This window comes from Lichenostomus cassidix, chromosome 2 (genome assembly GCF_008360975.1).
Source record: "Lichenostomus cassidix isolate B80296 chromosome 2, HeHo_3.0, whole genome shotgun sequence".
Classification (NCBI taxonomy): Eukaryota; Metazoa; Chordata; class Aves; order Passeriformes; family Meliphagidae; genus Lichenostomus; species Lichenostomus cassidix.
Genome location: NC_139482.1, coordinates 31,697,701 through 31,715,984, shown reverse-complemented (window position 1 = coordinate 31,715,984; position 18,284 = coordinate 31,697,701).

Sequence of the window (18,284 nt, the reverse complement as noted above, 5' to 3'; positions counted from 1 at the left end):
TGGTGACAACCAAAGCAGCGTTCTAGTGCAAATTTTCTGTTTGTGCATTTGTGTGATGTTACCAATTTTAATTCCGTAGATAACAAGGCGTTGAACAGCTTAATGCCCTTACTTGAAGGGAAAGAGATTTCTGCAGAAATAACGTGAGGCTCTTTTATTAATAAAAGGAATGAGCTGCTTTGTTACTGATACCATGTCCCGTATGGTAAGCTCTGAAAAAACAGACTTTGATATTCTGTGGTTCTGCCATCTAACAGTTTTTACTGCATAGAAGTTGTAAGAATTTTAATGCATTTGACCTTTGCTTCATTGAAACAAACAAGACTGACACAGCTATGGCTTGAGTTTCCAGATTTTTTCATGTAATAGTAAAAAAAAAATCTGGGAATGTCTTTCTGGTCCTTTTCAGATTACACGGTGTAAAGAACTTATAGTTTTAATTTAATAGAAGTATAGAATTTTAATTTAGTCTTAAAGGTAAGTGTAAAATGCCTGCTTTATGCATGGGACACACAGAGATAGCTGTGCTGGAGGAATAAATGTCTGTGCTGGGTCCCGAGTGCATTGCCATGTTCTGTAAGATTAGTTGGCTGAGTTAGGGAGTTCAGCTTGTTGTGACCAAGGTCAGCTCCTTTGCTGACACGAGCTGTGGTGAGGAAAGCTAAAAGCAGGGGTCTGCCCTTCCTTTCCCTGGGGAGCTGCTTTTAAGCAGAGAATTTACTGCTGGTTGCTTTTACACTGAGAAACAACACTTGAGCACTTCCAGTCCCTGATAGCACTCGGTGTGGTGCCTCCCTCTGTGCTGCTCTGTGCCTGGGTTGGGCAGCATTACTGACCTAATTAGCACTAGTGAATAGGAGGTATCCAGGGAGCTGCCTGTAACACAGACAGACAGCTGACATGGTGTCCATATCTAGCTCAGGCTCAAATGAGGGGTCAGCCATACCCAAATTCTGCGAGCTGCTTCAGTGGGATCTGACATTGAGGGTAACCCGTGATGCAGGGAACCTCTGTACTCCCTAAAGGGCAGCATGCCACAAAGCCAGTTTCTTTCTGGAAGTTTTCACTATTTCAGACCGCAGCACAAGATGGACAGCCTGTGAGGGAGCAACAAGGACCACCTGCTCCGAAAGCAATTTTGAGCTGGGACCAGAGCATAATACCAAAGCAGGTAGGAGCATTTGCCTTACCAACAAGAAGCTGGCATGTGTGGCTAGCACAGGTCTTTCTCGTGAGAACATTCCACTGTGTTTTATAAACAAAGATAAAGTTTGGATGTTTTTTAAAACACTGTCTCGAGATTTGAACAGTTCAGGCCTGGCCAATCAGGCCTGGGGGGAGGTTTCTGGCTGACCAATCTGGGCAACCTCTGAAAAGTCTATATATATATTGAAATCAAAATAATAAACGCTCTCTTTCTTGCCACACTGAGAACTTGAGTCCTTTTCTCTGCTAGCGGCTCAACAGCGACAGGCATGCTGTGTGAGAAAGTGCTAGATTTACTTTAAATTAAAATGATTTTAGGGTTAAATGTGATTTTATATGTTATAGGATTCTATCCCCCTCTTTGATGAAAACCAGCTATCGCATGTAAGTAGAACCGTAGAATGGCTTGGGTTGGAAAGATCTTAAAAATCATCTATTCCCAACACTTTACACCAGATAAGGTTGCTCAGAGCCCCATCCAACCTGGCCTTGAGCACTGCCAGGGTTGGGGCTTGGGGCATTCACAATTTCCCTGGGAAACCTGTTCCAATATCTCACCACCGTCACAGTAATGAATTTATTCCTAATATCTAGCCTAGGTTTCCCCTCTTTCAGTTTCTACTTCTCATTCCCAGTCCTATCACTACAGTTCCTGATGAAGAATCCCTCTCCAGCTTTCCTGTAAGCCTCCTTCAGGTACTGGAAGGTTGCTGGTTGATCTCCACGTAACCTTCTCTTCTCCAGGCTGAACAGCCCCAATTTTCTCAGCTTGACGTCATAGGGGAGGTGCTCTAATCCTCTTACCAGCTTTGTGGCCTGCTCTGGACTTGCTCCAACAGTTCCATGTCCATCTTATGTTGGGATACATACACATACATGCAGTGCCATGTGTAATTAACCAAAGCCGTACAGGAAAACCATGTCACAATGGAAAAAACTTCCAAACATATAGAGGTACTAGATTTCAAGTCCAAGAAATCAGCGTCTTTGAGGTATGGCAGAAAATCCAGGGGCAGTAATCTCAGGGTCACGTAAGGATTGGAAAGAAGAGTTAGCTCCTTCTGAAATCCAAGAAATTAAATTGAAATCATTCAAATGAATAGGAAGTTTGTAACAGATTTAATACAAATGAAAGCATCACAATGTACTGTGTCTCCTCTAAGCACATTGTTATTCTCAAAGCACTCTACAAACACTAATAGATTAATGATATTTTATCCTTCAATTCACAAACTGAAGTTAAAATTAAAAATAGAAAAGGATTATCCTCTCAAGCTCATGACAGGAAAACCATTGGCCTGGCACAAACAATATCATATCTATTGTGGTTTCAAAAATATATCAAATTACATCTTAAGCCATCAACTAATGCTGCTAAACAGATTGTTGCAAGATAGATAGATATCCTGAAATGTTTAGTAAACATTGTTTGTTTAATCTAATGATCTCTAATCCATGCTGTGGTAGAGATCTTTCCGTCCAGAAACTGAAGTAATAAGCATATTGTGCTGAAATGTAGAAGATTAGCAAGGCCTGACTTTGCAGTACAGATTCAGAATGACACAGGGTAATGTGTTCAACTCTTTATGCTAGCCTGAGAATGAAAGTTGGAATATTTACAGCATCCTTTTCTCTTAGGGATGCATGTGCTTCTTTGGGCAGGAGGAATGCTCTCAGCTACTTTGGCATTAATAATTTGTTATATACCATCTATAAATGGTAACAGATCACCTGTGGCTTGTTTTTTTTCAGATGCACAAAGTAAGACAAGATGTAGAAGTTCTGAATGTGAATATGTGATACCTCACAATGTCACCAAAATAAGTTCTTTCATCCATTGTGCAAGAGGCCAGTCCACACACAGAGCCAATTTATTTACAGCTCTGCACAGAAAGGGCTGCTGGGTGGGAAATCCACAAAGCCATCATGATGACTACCAAAACCTTCCACTATTTATACATTTTAGCAAACAAAGGCATTAATGTTCATTGGCTGTAAGTTACCTAGTTATTTATTAAATAGTATTCTATCTTCTATGGTTAATAACTCCCTCACCTCTCTTGCTAATTACTTTGCATGCTCAGTCTTGTTTTGAGTTGGTTGGTTTCTTGGGTTGGTGGTCACAGATCTCCCCTGCTGAAATTACCTTTTACCCAATTAGAGCTGATTTCAGCACAGTTGCTGAGTTGATTTTTTTAGTTTATTCCTTGTCTTGGGGGTTCTGCCAAATGTCCTTGTGGCCTGTAAATTCTGCATTCTTTGTGTCCACTATCAGTGGTACATCCTTCTCCCTAGGCTTTGTTAACCTCCCTCTAGGTCTGAGATCATTAAAGCATCTCAAGCTCTAAACTTTAGCAAGGTGATTCTAATGAAAAGTAATTGGTTTTTCTAACACCTGTTCATCAATTATGTCACAATGATGTGGACTTCATATAGAATCTGCAGTCATGCCATGGATTCATCTGTCATTGCAGTTTTGTGTCTTTTCTCTTGAGCCTGCAGCTAGGCATCTCCAGATGCCTTTTCTTCATTCAGATGAAGCAGCAGTGCTTACAAGGCTTCTCCTTTCCCATTGTCTTGCCTGTAGTGCCTCCACCTCTTGTGGGCAATGTGTATGTGTTTGAGAAGATGGGGAAGATAAGGAAAATTGTGGGTCCTAGTAGGAACGTGAGTGAGAAGCGGAGGGTTGTGCTGGATATATAGAACGTCTCATACCAGCTTCTAGTGTCACTTTTGCCCTGAAAGGAAAGCTGCCAAGGAAGCCCTGCACTCTTCTCACAGAGTTTAGGAGAAATCCCTCCTCCTATGCCAAGCCACCTCACTTCAAAAGATGCTCTCTGAAACATTTCATTCTATTATGACACTTAGCAGTACTATGATCTTATTTCTGGCAGCAGTGTAGTGAGAGACTCAAATGCCTTTGGTCAGCTTTTGTGACAGGTCGGGTGCCCTCTGCTCACCCAGCATGGATCAGTGACAGGGACAAGCAGTCCTGCTGCCACGAGCAGACCCAACAACCCAGTTGAAGCAGTGAAATCAAACAGAAACTTGTGTCTCGGGATAGGTAACAGGTTTCCTTCAGTGCATGTTGACTGAAGAGGAGCTGGCATATTTGGCAAGAAAGAAAGATTGCCCAGATGAGGCCCTAATTATGCATTTAGCAGACACCGCTTTTAAAATCAGTTCTCTTGAGTTTGTCATTGATTTGTATTCAGTGGATTAGAGAAATACAAACTGACTTGTCACAGCAGAGAGCAAAAATATCAATGGCAAGTGCTCAGATGAGACATTGCTGGATTAGTGGAAATAGGACATCAAAGAAGAAAATAGATGCTTAGTTGGGACAGTATTAAACCAGGGATTGTCAGCAGATTTAACTTTTAGATGTGAACTGCATGAGGCTCTCAGGTATATTACTAACAAAGTGGCAAGATACTTTCCAAATTGTAATGTTTCTGATTCTTTTCATCTTAACCCATCCCAGATTTATTTTTTTTTAAAGAAAAGAACCTCAGGGCTGTTCTTTGTTTATCCCAGACTGGTCTTTTTTTTCCATACAGGAATTTAAACTGTGTAATGCCAGAAGGAGTGCCAGGACAAGTCATAGCATTGATGCTTACAAAGACATAAACTTCAAGGAGAAAATGAGCTTATCATCACATTAGCCAGGGTGTCTTACTGTATATATACATTAAGAAGATCAAAGGTTTATTTCCTTGTACTCCCAGGAGCAATGGGAGAACTTAGACATCCTGAAATCAATATTCTGGTTTTGACTGTTACATTCTTAACTACTGGTCCTCTCATGAGCATGTCCTACAGCAGCCTCTTCTGAGCAAGGACGCCTTGTCCCACCAAGCTGTGCCAGAGCACAAGGGGAATTTGGTCTGCATGGTTTTCTCGTGTTTGAAGCATTTCCAGGATACTCTCTCCTGTACAGTTCGCTAGAGGTCCTTCTGATTTCTTTCCTTGGAGAGTTGTTTTAATGTTTTGAATGGAGGCTTTCTCACTGCTTGTTTCTAGAATCCAAGTACCCTTTTCACATGGTTTTATTTCTCTTTTTTAAATAAAATTCTTCCTTTTTTTTCTTCTCAAGTTTTACACTTGTGCCTTCAGTGCTAATGAAAGGAAAACTCTTGTTTTCTTACCATGCTGTGAACACTGCCTTACAACAACCCCTGGCATCCCAAATTTTCTGTTCTGACAGATGTGTCAGTTGCATTAAAACTTTACAGGCAAAGGGAAGAGAGACTAAAATGGATTTATACTTTGTTTATTCATTACATAAGGTAGGTGTGGGGTTTTGTCCCCTTTTTGCATTAAAGATTAAGATTTTCTTTGAAAACTTGGACAATGAAATAATTTACAATTGAAGCCTCAACTGGCGCTTTTCACTCTGTGTAGCTGCTGTGTGTACTGTGTAACTTTTACTGCTTGTTCACGCAAGCAGTAACGCTTATCTGAAAGCAGCACATTTGTGCCAGGGAGCAGGAAGAACAGGGCTGCCCCAGGAGGGAGCCAGCTGTGGAGGAGACCCCATCCTGGCATGAATGCCTTCCCCAACATCTGAACAGAGCCAGGGCTGTGACAGGACATGCTGATGATCCCGTGGCCATCAGAGGAGCTGAAATGAGAAGGAGCTCTAGTCTCTGTGCAGCCAGTGGGAGTCCTGGGCGAGGGTGGTAAGGGCACTGCAGCCTGCCGGTGTGCTCAAGGACCCCACACTTGGGATGAGGAGCTTCTTCCAGAGAGACAACACCCAATGTATTAGGTTTTGAAAGTGCATTCTCCTGCATTCTTCCTGCATTCACCCAAGCTGAATTTAATGCTATTTAATTGTACTGTTGTTGTAATGTAAGTCCTCCGTACTTCAGTGGTCAGGCTTGGGACGTGACAGGCTGCTTTGTCCTGGCAGCCAGGATAGGACGTGCCTGCTGTCAGGCAGCAGTCCTTTTCTGTGCCAGCACTTCCATTTTAGATTACTGTGGAATGATTTATTGCCAGAGCCAGCCAAAGGCAGTAACTGTGACAAATGAAAACTCGGAAAACAATCTCCTTTCAGGAACAGATACAGTAAACAAGACGCAGAAAGCAGAGGATTCCCTGTATTGCTGTTTGGCTGACTCCAGCCAGTGGGTAATTCTGCCACAGGAGGTGTTATACGAAGTCACTGATATCTGCTGTAGGTTGAATGTATTTCCTGGGCTTTGGTGTTGTTTGGAACTAATTCCACACCTTTTCCTTCATTTAGATTTTCTGCTCTGAAGAACAATAAATACTTAGGCTGTCTGCAATGCTTCTAATCCAGCCCACTTCTCTGCCTCTTTGTCAAGGGAAAGAATAATATTTGATGTGTCTTAAAGCCAGTTCAGTAACTACAGTAGCACAGGTTGTAACAACACAGAGTAGAGCAGCTGAACATAGCAAGCCTGTCTATGGAGCAGAAGGATTTGGGGTTGGTTTTGCTGTCTGCTGGTGGCACAGACTCACCCCTGCCCTCTGTGACCTAGGGGAGCTTGCCAGGGGCTCAGCCTGCAGAGCCTGAACCTGCTGACAAATTTCTGTATACCACAAATGCACTGGTCTTCCTTGCCCATGAGACAGAAAAGCAAGCAACCCTAGCAAGGGAGATTTTTGTAGCAAGGTCATAATAAGCATAGGATTAAAAAAAAATTAAGTGTACAGGGGGACAAATTGAAAAAAAGTAACCTTGATTTTATTGCTTAAAGTTCTTGGGCATCAATTTGATGAACACTTTAATGTGTATTCTTTTTAGTGAGTTTGAAATACCATAACTTTAAAGAGACAACATAAAATAGGATATTGCCTTGACTTCTTCTAGCATGTTTTGCCTTTCTGCATGTTCTAACAACCCCAGCTCCTGCCAAGAGCTGTCCTCTCCTCTTGTGAACTAGTCTTTTCTTGGGAGAAACCTAGCAGGAAAGATTATTTACACCTAAATAGCCCCTCTTGGGGGTGGCTCTCAGTGTTAATAATCCTCTTGCTAAGCAGGGGAATTCAGGCAGTATGTGCTTAAGTGTCTGAACTTGTTTAAGCTCACAGTAGGTTAGTCTCTGCTCTGGAAACTGGATCAGAGAGTAGTAGAACATTTTGTGCAAAAGTCCAAAAGGATGAGTAAAACTGTTGCCTTGTGTTATGGAGAACGTCAGTCTCTCCAAAACTAAGGTTCTATCAGTTCAGAGATTTGTTTTCAGCCAAATAATAAACATTATCTGATCTTCCAGTAAAAATCTGTAAATAAACTCTTTGAGTGCGGCTATTTGCAACATAAATTTATAACTTAACATCTTTAATTTCTGGGTTTTTAAGTGGGAACATACAGGGCAATGTAGGAACAGTGAAGCCAAGGACTGGGTTTATCTGAGTCTGTGTGAGCTTTACCCACAGCTAAACTGAGAAAAGGAGTGTAACACTAACAGTTGAGTGAAGTTTATGCCATCTCACCTACCAACGAAGGCTTGCAAAACAGAAAAGCTGGTATCAGCAGTTCCGAGCCACAACTTTTTACAGATTTCCCAGGGTGAACAAGGGGTATTCCTCAGGCCCTTCTACTTGAATAAGCTAATTAACTACTTCTTGTTCACAGACCAAAAAAAAGGAGAAGAAAAGATTGCCCTCACAGAAGGAAAGCTCTTAGTGGGGCATAAGTTTAAATTTTTTAATAGTAGCACAATAGGAAATGGCAGAACTGCCTCCATAGTCATGTTGAATTCTACCATCATTTAAAGGAACTCACAGCCTCTATGCCCCAACAATAGTTATATATATTACAAATACCAATATATGTGATATAAATTAATATGATATAGATGATATTTCTATGTATATGTTTTTAAACAAATTGTATTTTTCTATTCCAAATGCTGCCTGGAATAGGATGCCTTCAAGGAAACAATGTGTGAGTCATCCTCAAGAGATGTGCAATTGAGGCACCTCCTTTGGAACAAAGTCATGTACATCCATCTAAAATATCCAATTATAAACAGTATTATGTTACTCACATAATTGCCCAACGGCCTTAGAAGCAATCTGGTTTTTTATGACAGTAAGAATTAATGTTGAGTTGTTGATGTTAAAAGCTAGAATAACATCACATGAAGACAAAAATGCCATTTCAGTGATAGTGATAGTTTATTCTGGATTATGTTAAGAAGTATTAGCCTGTGATCATTTAAGACTCATAAATTTTTTACTCCTTGTTAAAAACTTATTTGAATGTCTGAATGTAAAATATACTTTCTGAGGGTTAATGTGGCAACCTTAGGGCAGATGAAGAACTCATCTGTGGACTTGACAAGTAAGATAACACCCACAAACTTGCATGGATTGTTTCTTTCTAAAAACACTGGTTAGTTAGCAAAGTGAAGGCACAACATGGGCAAGTTCTGTAATTTCTGCATTTATTTGAAGAAAATTAAATACCTAGCCCTTCCAACTCTTCTCTCTCCAGTCACTCACCAGGCTGAAGTTTCTGGAGGTTTTCCAGAAGGACAGAGGTGGGAGACCTTGAGAGCCTGGGAGTAGCCTGGACTCTGAATTACCACTGGAGGAGTAGGGATCAGTGTCAGTAATGCATGTGCTGTTGGGAGTAACTATCTTACATCTATCTAAGATGAGAAATCATCTTAGAATGACACTGATGTATTTGTCATGTTCATTTGACTGCACATTTGTTTTGTGGGTAGGAAGAAGGTGGTTTTGAAAGAAACAATTAATGGTGATTAAATGAAGCTGTTCTGTAGTCAGTTGCTTTCTGGAGCAATCACGAGGATGGCTAGATTGCTGTCTTTCACTGAGTCCTCCAGTGACAGTGGTACCTCTGTATTTCCCTACCTATAATATTTTATGCCTTTCTTTTTTAGTGTTCTTCCTCTCGGATTTGCTTGGACCTCTTAATTACCCCTATTCAACACCTCTACCTGTAATTTTCCCTTCCTTTTGCTGGAACTTTCTCACAGCTTTTGGTCACAACCTCACAATTCTCGCAGAAGTATGAGCCAAGATTATGCAGCTGGGCTGTGCTGGACCTGATCCTTGGCACAGACAGCTGAACCCCTGGGGGCTGACAGAGGAGGTGACCAGGACAGGGTTGGAAGACACACTAGATAGGAGTTTACAAAACGCAGTAATCTGTCTGTATGCAAGCCCAGATGGTGCCAACCGAGTACATGTTGCAGGGATGATGGGAATGGTATGGCTGCTTTCAGTAGTGTATCATATTATCCCTTTAGAAAATAATCTGAAATTCAAAGGAATTAATAAAAGTCTTAATAAGTATGTAAAACTCATTCAGTGCCTGATACACCCTGACCTACAATATTTCCCTTATTCAGTTGTGGCAGTGTGTTAGTGTCTCCCCAGTGCTGTGGGATATAATAAGGGCTTTACTGGTTCCACGAGGCAGTGAGCAGGGCTGCAACACAATCACTGACCCAGTTTTATCTGAAACAAACAACCCTTCTCTCTCCTCCCTGCAAACAATAAGATTGTTATATCCAAGGCCAAATTCATATTGTTGTGGACAGCTGCAAATCCACTGACGTCAGCAGAGCTGTAACCACTTAGTAAAACAGAGTCCAGCTCGTGGTGCTTCTTTGCATGAATTTCAGTGGAACAATTGCATCTACCTATCTAAAATTCTCATTTTTTCTTTAGATGGATATGTTTTTTCCTGTTTTGTGCAGTGTAGGTGTGTGCTGTCAAGCAGCTGCTTGTGCCATATAAGTGATCCTTCAGCTCTCTATGAAGCAGATTAGAGTCTGGCTGGATGAACTGGCTACACGTATGAGATTGTAAGAGGAGAAAAAAACTCCTTATCTCAAGGGCCCAATAAACACGATATTGTAAAACGCAGGAGGTGTGGAGCATAGCAGAGAGGTGCAGGCCCTACATGGCCAGCAAGAAGCATGACATTAATGTTCAAAGGGCTGCTCAAAATAGTCTCAACTTTACAAGTGGCAGTCACTCTGCCTTGATCTTGCAGAGTGTCTAAAAGCATTAGTCCCATTGACCTTGAGTTACACAAATCTAGAGTGAAGCAGAGAACCAGCACTGCAGAACTTTGAGCTGATTGCAAGGACTTGTTTTTTTCTGTTTTCTTGAGAAGGGAAACTCCACTCCATGGGAATGGAGAAAGTACTGGGAGGGCATAATGATCTCCACCGGCTTCAGCACCAGCTTCTAGACCAACACTGCTGTGCCTGAATCACAGTGGAGCACGTTGTTTGATCTCTGGTACAAGAAATTACTTCCGATAGACTGTGTCTGCATTAGATTAGATTATGCTGATCCCATTCCCTAATCAGGGCGGCTGCATGGGAGTTGTACTCCAGTTCTTCCCACTGCAGTTGTGTTTTTCTCAGGAGTTTGTGTTCTCAGTGTTGAAATGAAAGATAAGTAAAGAGGGCCTTTCAGGGGAAACAAAAATATGGCTTCTTTTAATTTAGTCAAAATGAGTTTCTGTATGGACATTTGTATAAGTAAGAAACTCTGATAGTGCAAAAATGCTCACAATTCTAACCTTCATTTCAGTTATACAGTGAAGTATTTACAGTTTACTAAGGCAAACTTTCAGAAGCTGACATGCGTAATGCAACATCAGCAATGAACATCTATTGATGATGTTCTTTGTGCAGAGTCCCATTTAGGCTGACCTTTGATTAAAGCAGTGTGAATGACAGCAGTTTGGGATGCTTACAATGGGTTACTGAAAAAAAATGAGGGTATAGAATAAAATTATTAGCACTGAGATGCAATGATGTGGTGAAAGATATAGATCTGAATCACCGAGGGAAAATGCTTTATGTACAGGATGGATTCTGAGCGTCCCATCTTCATCTTACTTAGCCTGAGGCTGTGGGAAGAGCAAACAAAGAACATGTAATTGTTCCCACACAAGAACAGAGAAGCCTACATTGAAAAGATAATGAGTGAAACTAGCAGGATTCAGGGACATTGCATGCAGTCTCCAAGGAGAAACAAACTTCAGTCTGAGACCTTGAATATCAAAAGGAGTTGAAAGACTTATAAACCCTTCGAGAAGACACAGGAGGGGAAGATCACCTTTCACAAGTTCCCTGTGGAGACAAACTGACGGAGAGAGATTGTGAAGAGAATTTAAATATATGTCACTGTTGAGAGATGTTAGTTATTTAGATTAATTAAGTAAGTTTTAAATAGAATTACTCACTTTGAGTTATAATATTGCACGATTTAGTATGCTGTTTGCTTAGTTTTACCTTCTTAGCATGAGTAACTGAATTTACTGAAGGCTTAGGCCACAAGCTGTGAACTTTCACTGACATCTATGCTTTTGGCTCGAATAAAATTAATTTTCTTCCTAATTTTCCTAGTATGTAGTACAGTGCTGTGTTTTGGATTCAGTACAAAAATAATATTGATAACACATCAATGACTGAGTTGTTGCTAAGTAATGTTTTTCCTACGTCTAGGACTTCTGCTCCTCAGTCTAGGATTTTTACTTTCCCATGTTCTACTGGTGAGCAGGTGCACAAGAAGCACAAACCAGAAAATAAGGAAGATAAAGTCAGCAGCAGAAGATGCAACTTGAGGAGATAAGAACAGTTAATGGCCTGCCTGTGTGGAGATGAAGAAAGAATTCCGTATGGTGTTAGAAGACCCCAGGACCACTCATCACCATTGAACTAGAAAGTCACATGCAGAGCACATGAGGCATGGGTACGTAAATCATAAGGGCATAATTGCCCAGGGATGTCTTTGTTTGCAATGCCTCTCCAGAGACACCCAGAGCGAGCTGAATCTGCTGCTGTATCACTCTATTAAATTATTTATTTCTATAAAATCCAAAGCCTAATTCTGCTGTGGGAAATCTGGGGCTGAGACTGAAGGAGGAGGAAAGACACCTGAGAATCTGTGTGTGAGCAAGGAGTCAAAAGGGATGCATTGGCTCACAGGAGCTGCCCTCTGTAAAGGAACTCCAGTCCTATCAGTTACAGTCTTGGATTGTGTGTGTGCAACTCCTTGAATGGTGTGGGAATGCTCAAGCATTCTCCCTTAATACAGCCTCCCTGGGCCAGGAGAAAAGCAAGCCTGCCAGTTGTACATGTGGACAGTTTCACAGTTTTAGAAATATCTTCATCTTCCATATACAAGTCATAGTAATAGGATTTAAGCTGGCCATTCATTACCTCTGTCATTGACACTGGAGAAAATAGAAGCACAGTTAAGTGTGAAGGACTAGGGGAGTCATAACTAATAGTCTGGAAGTGCAGACAGGACCCCAGTAGGAAGAAGCATCACAATATTTCATCACACAAACAAAAAAGATGAAAATTAGAGGCTTGGGATGTGGGAAGAGACCTGCTCAGACTGGGATCATAGTATAGCAATTTTTCAAGTATAGCAATGCTAATAAGCAACATCTCCCCATTACCAAAAAAAAAAAAAAAGGTAAAAAAGGACTATGTTCTTCCCTTTACGCCTTTTTCCTACTTCATATCTGTGATTTTACCTTTTGCTGTCTTCTCCTTTTTGATATGTACAATCCCCCTAAGGATAGTATTTTATGAATGGGGCTGTTAGATAGTTGCATGCACTAGTAGTTCTTGTAACTATTCCTCCAGCTATGTGGGTGATATCCTTCAAAGAAAATGCACTAGTGTTTCCTAGAAGTGTGATTTAACATCTTCATTGGCTAAGTGGAGTTTTTTGAAAAGGCCTTTTGTAAAATCCTTTGGAAGCATCTTTGTATCTTTTTGATAGAGGTATTTTCTGGAAGTGTAGTGGGGTTTTTTCCAGCCTGTGACTGGTACCTTTTAGAACATTCCTAAGCTGCCAGGCATTGACAGCACATTCCCAGCCTGCCAACCCTAATACCTTTGGCAGTAGATAGCTGCTTTTAGCAGCAGTCATCTGCTGCCAAATTACTTTGCCAATGCTCTTCCGATTTCTAGACAAGTTGAAATCCAGGATAGGCATGCTCAGGAAGTTTGACAAAGGGCACATCAGGATTCCTACCCATTTGTAGACCAAGCAACTGCTCAGCACATGTCGTACATGGTGCTCTTCCTTGTTGGCCTGCTGGCTGCAAACATTGCTTCTTCCCAGTTTGTCCTGCATTATCTCACACTGCTGTCACTACCAAGATCTAATTTTGCAATCTGAAGCCTTCAGTGTCTCATTAACTATTGCCAAGTTTAAGATCCAGGGTCTTGCTGTCAAAGCCCTCTGTGATACCCACTCTAGTCTCTTTTTCTCTCCTCTTGCTTTCCAAAAAACCAATTCCTTCATTTTATTCTTCTGTCCTCTCACTATTATTACAGTTAATTTTTCTTCATGTGGAAAAAATTTGCTGATTTTGTATATTGTGACTTTTCTGAAGAATTCATTCATTTCAGACGACCCCCTCATTTGCAGGCACCTGCTGCTGTTTCTCTTCCTGCACGAGAAAGAAACAGGAGCCCCAGGAGGCAAACAACCTTCTTTTGTTGATTAAAGACCTCTTTTACAGTGAATCTGTGTGCGGATTCATTTGCAAGTTTATTTGATGAGGAGGATTTGGGTTATTTCTTTGAAAATTGATTTGATCAGGAATAGTTCTGTTTGCTTTGGTTTCATGGCAAAATCTGGCCTGGTGTGTGCACTTCTTTCCTGGGAAATTCTTCTATAAACTTACTCAGAAGCAAGAGCCAGAATCCACATGCACCCTCTCCGTCCCAGACACAGACTGAGCCTGCAGACACCACCTGCTGTCACACACCATTTGTCCCATACCATTATTCTCTGCTCCTGGTCATCGAAAAGGAGCAGAATAGAGTGAACAAAAGGAAAATAGAATTACTTGGTACATGCCATGCCTCATGCAGGTGGTGGACCTCTGGAGGCTGGGAGGAGACTGCCATAGTATGGCAGTGGTGAATGGGCTTAAAGGAAAATATGTATACTTCCCTGAAAAATTTTATTTTGAGAAAACATCTTGAATGGTTAGTGACTTCAGTTTCATTTAAACAAATTGCAGAAATTCATTTCCAACAAAAGAAGTTAGATGTGATGCTTCAGAAAACATATGAACATTCAATTCTCCTTTTCAGCTATTGTGAAGATGTATTTGCATTTGCAAATATGAAGTGAAAATGCAGCAGAAATATACACTGTTTTTTCATGCCAACATCTGGTATTTTCTTTGTGGAGAAAACAAGAAACCTAACATGTAAACCATTGCATTTTTTTTTAATTTATACTGTTTTGCATAACTGATTTCCAGGGTCTCCTTTGTTTTAACATACCTGTGTTTCACATTAGAATATCTTTGGATTGCCACAATAATACATATTATTGTACAGTTAATGCTTATTTGAATCTTTCAAGACATATTTAACAAGTTTCTTTTCATATAACAATTTAAAAGTACCTGGACGAACCATTTTTATTTACACATATTAGATGATGTTTGAATTGTTGGCTCAAATCCTTTTTTCTCACGTGTCTCTGGAGAGAGTTGCAATTTAAAATAGATGGAACAGTAACACTGTCGTGTTGCTCTTCGCGTTTCAATACTGTAGTACTTGTCAGTATGTGAAATTACACCAACCCTGTTGATGTTGGAAGCCTTAACACTTGGACTGCAAAATCCATGTTCAATCCCCTCCAGCAGATGTCATCGTGGCAATGGAGAATACTGCTGGGGATACTGGGGATGAGAGATCTCCTTTGCCAAGGCAGGAAGAAAGCTTTGCAGTAATAGATTTTGTTTCTGTTAAAACAAGCTAATTCTCTCAATGGTTTGCATTTATGGAGAGCTTTTCCTTTCTATAATGCTTTGAAAAACATGTTGACTAGTAAAACACAACCACCAGTCAGGCCACACAGGATTGTAGTCCGTGGCAGTGGTGTCTATATGCTCTGAAGATGGATATAAGTATAGATATTTATATGGGCAGAAATGCACGTGCAATATTCAGTTTATTGATAGTTTGATTTTTTTCCCCCCAACTATACAGTTTCTTGTTTACAGCGCCCCTTGCTCAAAGCCATCACATCCTTTCTGTTCTCCTTCCCCCCTCCCTGCCCTAATCCTCTTTAGAAATAATTTCTCCAAAGGAAAACCCAAATCCTCCTATTTCATTTTTACCACAAGTGAATCTCCCCACACCCATCAGCACCTGAGCTGCTGGGTGTCCAGTCAGTTTTACGGCTTGCAGCTGCCTGAGTGGGTTGTTGAGCAATGAGTAAATCCACAACCCTGTATTATTGCTAGGTATAATTTTAATCTCTCAAACAGAGAACAAACCCCCAGAAAAGCCAAGAGACAAGTCAGTCACTGGCAGTTTTACATACACAAGGGTTACAAAACTGCAACATACATATCTATATAATTTGAAAAACATATTGAAAGCATATTGAATTATTGAAAATATGTTCAGCTATTGTTCAATAGCTGATCTGAGTTTCTCAGAATGGTCATGAAGTTCAGGATTAGAAAAAAATATCAGATACCTTTCCCCACCTTGTAAGTCCCAACAGTTTTGATTGAATGTGTGATACGTATTTAGTGAGTGTTGTCCCTTTTTAATTTTAGCCAGTGCTACGTCTGTGTTCTTCATGACAGACTGACAATATGTAAGATGTCGTCAGATAAAATAGAGCACAAGCTGAGCTGAGTGAAGCAAGCTGCTGAGCTGAAATGGGACTTTCTAAAATAGAATCAACAGGGTGCAGCTATATCAAATAATAAGTACATAATTTGAATATTCTCTTTTGTCTAGGTAATAGCCCTATGAATAATAGGTTTTTATTTTTTAAAATGGCAGGTTTTGGGCAAGCAGCTAGCAAGACAGCAGAGCACTAATGGCCTGATTATCTTCAGAGTCTGCTTCTCCACCTTCGTCCAGTCTTTGAAGCAATTCTCTGTGACCAACATAAATTCTAGGGGAAATGGCCAGATAATTACAACAAATCTGTGACCTCTCAACACAAAGAGGAAAGCAATTCTTATTGGCAAGATTTTTGTCATTGTTCACATTCTTAAAAAAATGTTGGCTGGAATTTTGTCCTTGACCAAGTGGAAAGGCTCTTTGCTGGCAGGAAAACAACGTATTTAATAAAAACAAAGCAGCTGACGCTTTTGACAGAACAAGAACAGACATCTGTCTGGCTGCTCTGAGTAAGCAAAAATAGCAGAAAAGCCCCATAAAATTCTATTAAAATAAATGGGATAATGAAAGGTTTGCAAAGAATGCACTTGTTTATAAGCTACCACCTCATCTGGGCACTGTCAAAGAACATGGGAAAAAAGTATGTCTTTTATCCTCAGGAAATGTAGGGTGTTATATTATCAAAGTTAGCAATGAAAGCAAACTGTAAAAAAACCTTACAGTAACATTTTAAGAACTGTGAAGATATAGCTGTTAACTATAAAAGCAGGAGACAAACTTAGCTATAATCTATCAGAAAAGGTAACAAAGATAACTACCTAGCTCATGTTCACTTTGGGTTTTGCTTCAAATATGTGAGATTTTTGTTACATATATTGACCTATTTAAGAATACTTATGTTCCCATTAACAGTGTTCTCATACTTATTCTAAAAGCATTTCACAGTACTGTAATTTAATTTCACTTAAGTCTTAAAATATTCAGTCTGTAGCTCATTGCTTTGAGAGGAGAGAATATGCATCACAGATAAAAGCCCAGAAACTCAGAAAGGAAATCATGAAGAGGCATGACACAGTTCTCTGTATCTGTCTTAAAGCAGGGTCAAATATGCTGAAACTATTCTTAAAAACCTGAGCTGATGGTAATTCCACATTTTTCTCCACTGCTCTGCACTTGCAGTGCTATCAGTACAGTTAGAGCAGGCCTATAAGAAATACAGGGACAAATTTTTAGTAAGGCCTGTAGTGATAGCACAAAGCACTATGGTTTGCAGTAAAAGAGTGGGACTGAGACTAGATATATGGAAGAAATTTTTTATAATGAGGGTGGTTAAGCACTGAAACTGGTTGCCCAGAGAGGCGGTGGATGCTCCATCCCTGGAAACATTCAAGGCCAGGTTGGATGGGACTCTGAGGAACCTGATCTAGTTGAAGATGTCCCTGATCAATGCAGGTTGGACAAGATGACCTTTACAGGTCCCTTCCAACCCAAGATGTTCTATGATTCTAAGATTTCCTAAAGCCAACCTTCTGTCTCCCTTGCAGCTTAGCCTGTAATTTGTCATCCCATCCGCTTTAAAATAAACACTATCCTCTCTCAGGATTATGAAACTTAGTAATGTAGCTGAAGCCTTAACTTTTCCGGGGGGAATTGCTTGAAATGTGGAGTCTTTAGGCCAGTGCTGGTTCTTGTATGCTGGAAGTGCTACACTGAGAGTAGGATGGGGCCATGGCAGTAGAATTGGGTCAGACCAAAAAGGTGTTCCTGTACAGATGCTTGATGTACATTGATGTTTTTCATGGTTGCTTCTACAGTTCTGTGTGGAGCCGACCACAGAACATGTGCTGAGGACTTCCTAACACAGGCTGGGTGTCAGCGTGTCCAGGCTGCTTCTGTGGGCTAGCAGAGGACACGTGAACTTTGTAGGCTTGGCTCTAGCAGCCTGACTTTGGGGTTAATGGGGTTACATCAGAAGGGAGAGCTTCCAATATAAAAATGTGTGTGTGTGTTTCTAGCTCTTGGGATTCAAAGGCAAATCTGACAAGCGTGACCCAAGAGTAAGCAGTAGTGAAATGTCAGCTGGCAGCTCTAAGCCCAACCACAGCCCCTTCATGAGCTCACCACACGCCGAGGGAGGAAGTGGTGAGCACAGCCGGGCAGCCTTGCACACACCCAGCATGGCCCTGGCTGCAGAGGCTGCACTCCAGACACTGTCCCAGGGGGACACGGCTTCTCCCTTTGGGAGCCATGGTGGGACACGGCTTGGATTGCTCCCTGGGAGACATCCCATGACTGGAAGTTTCTCACAACAAGAATATGCAGCTCTTGGGCCTGCCAGGGTGTCTGACAGCCCTTGTAAACGGAGCTGGTAATTTTGTGCAGTCCAGCAGCAAGACAATAAAATACACACATTGAGAATACTGT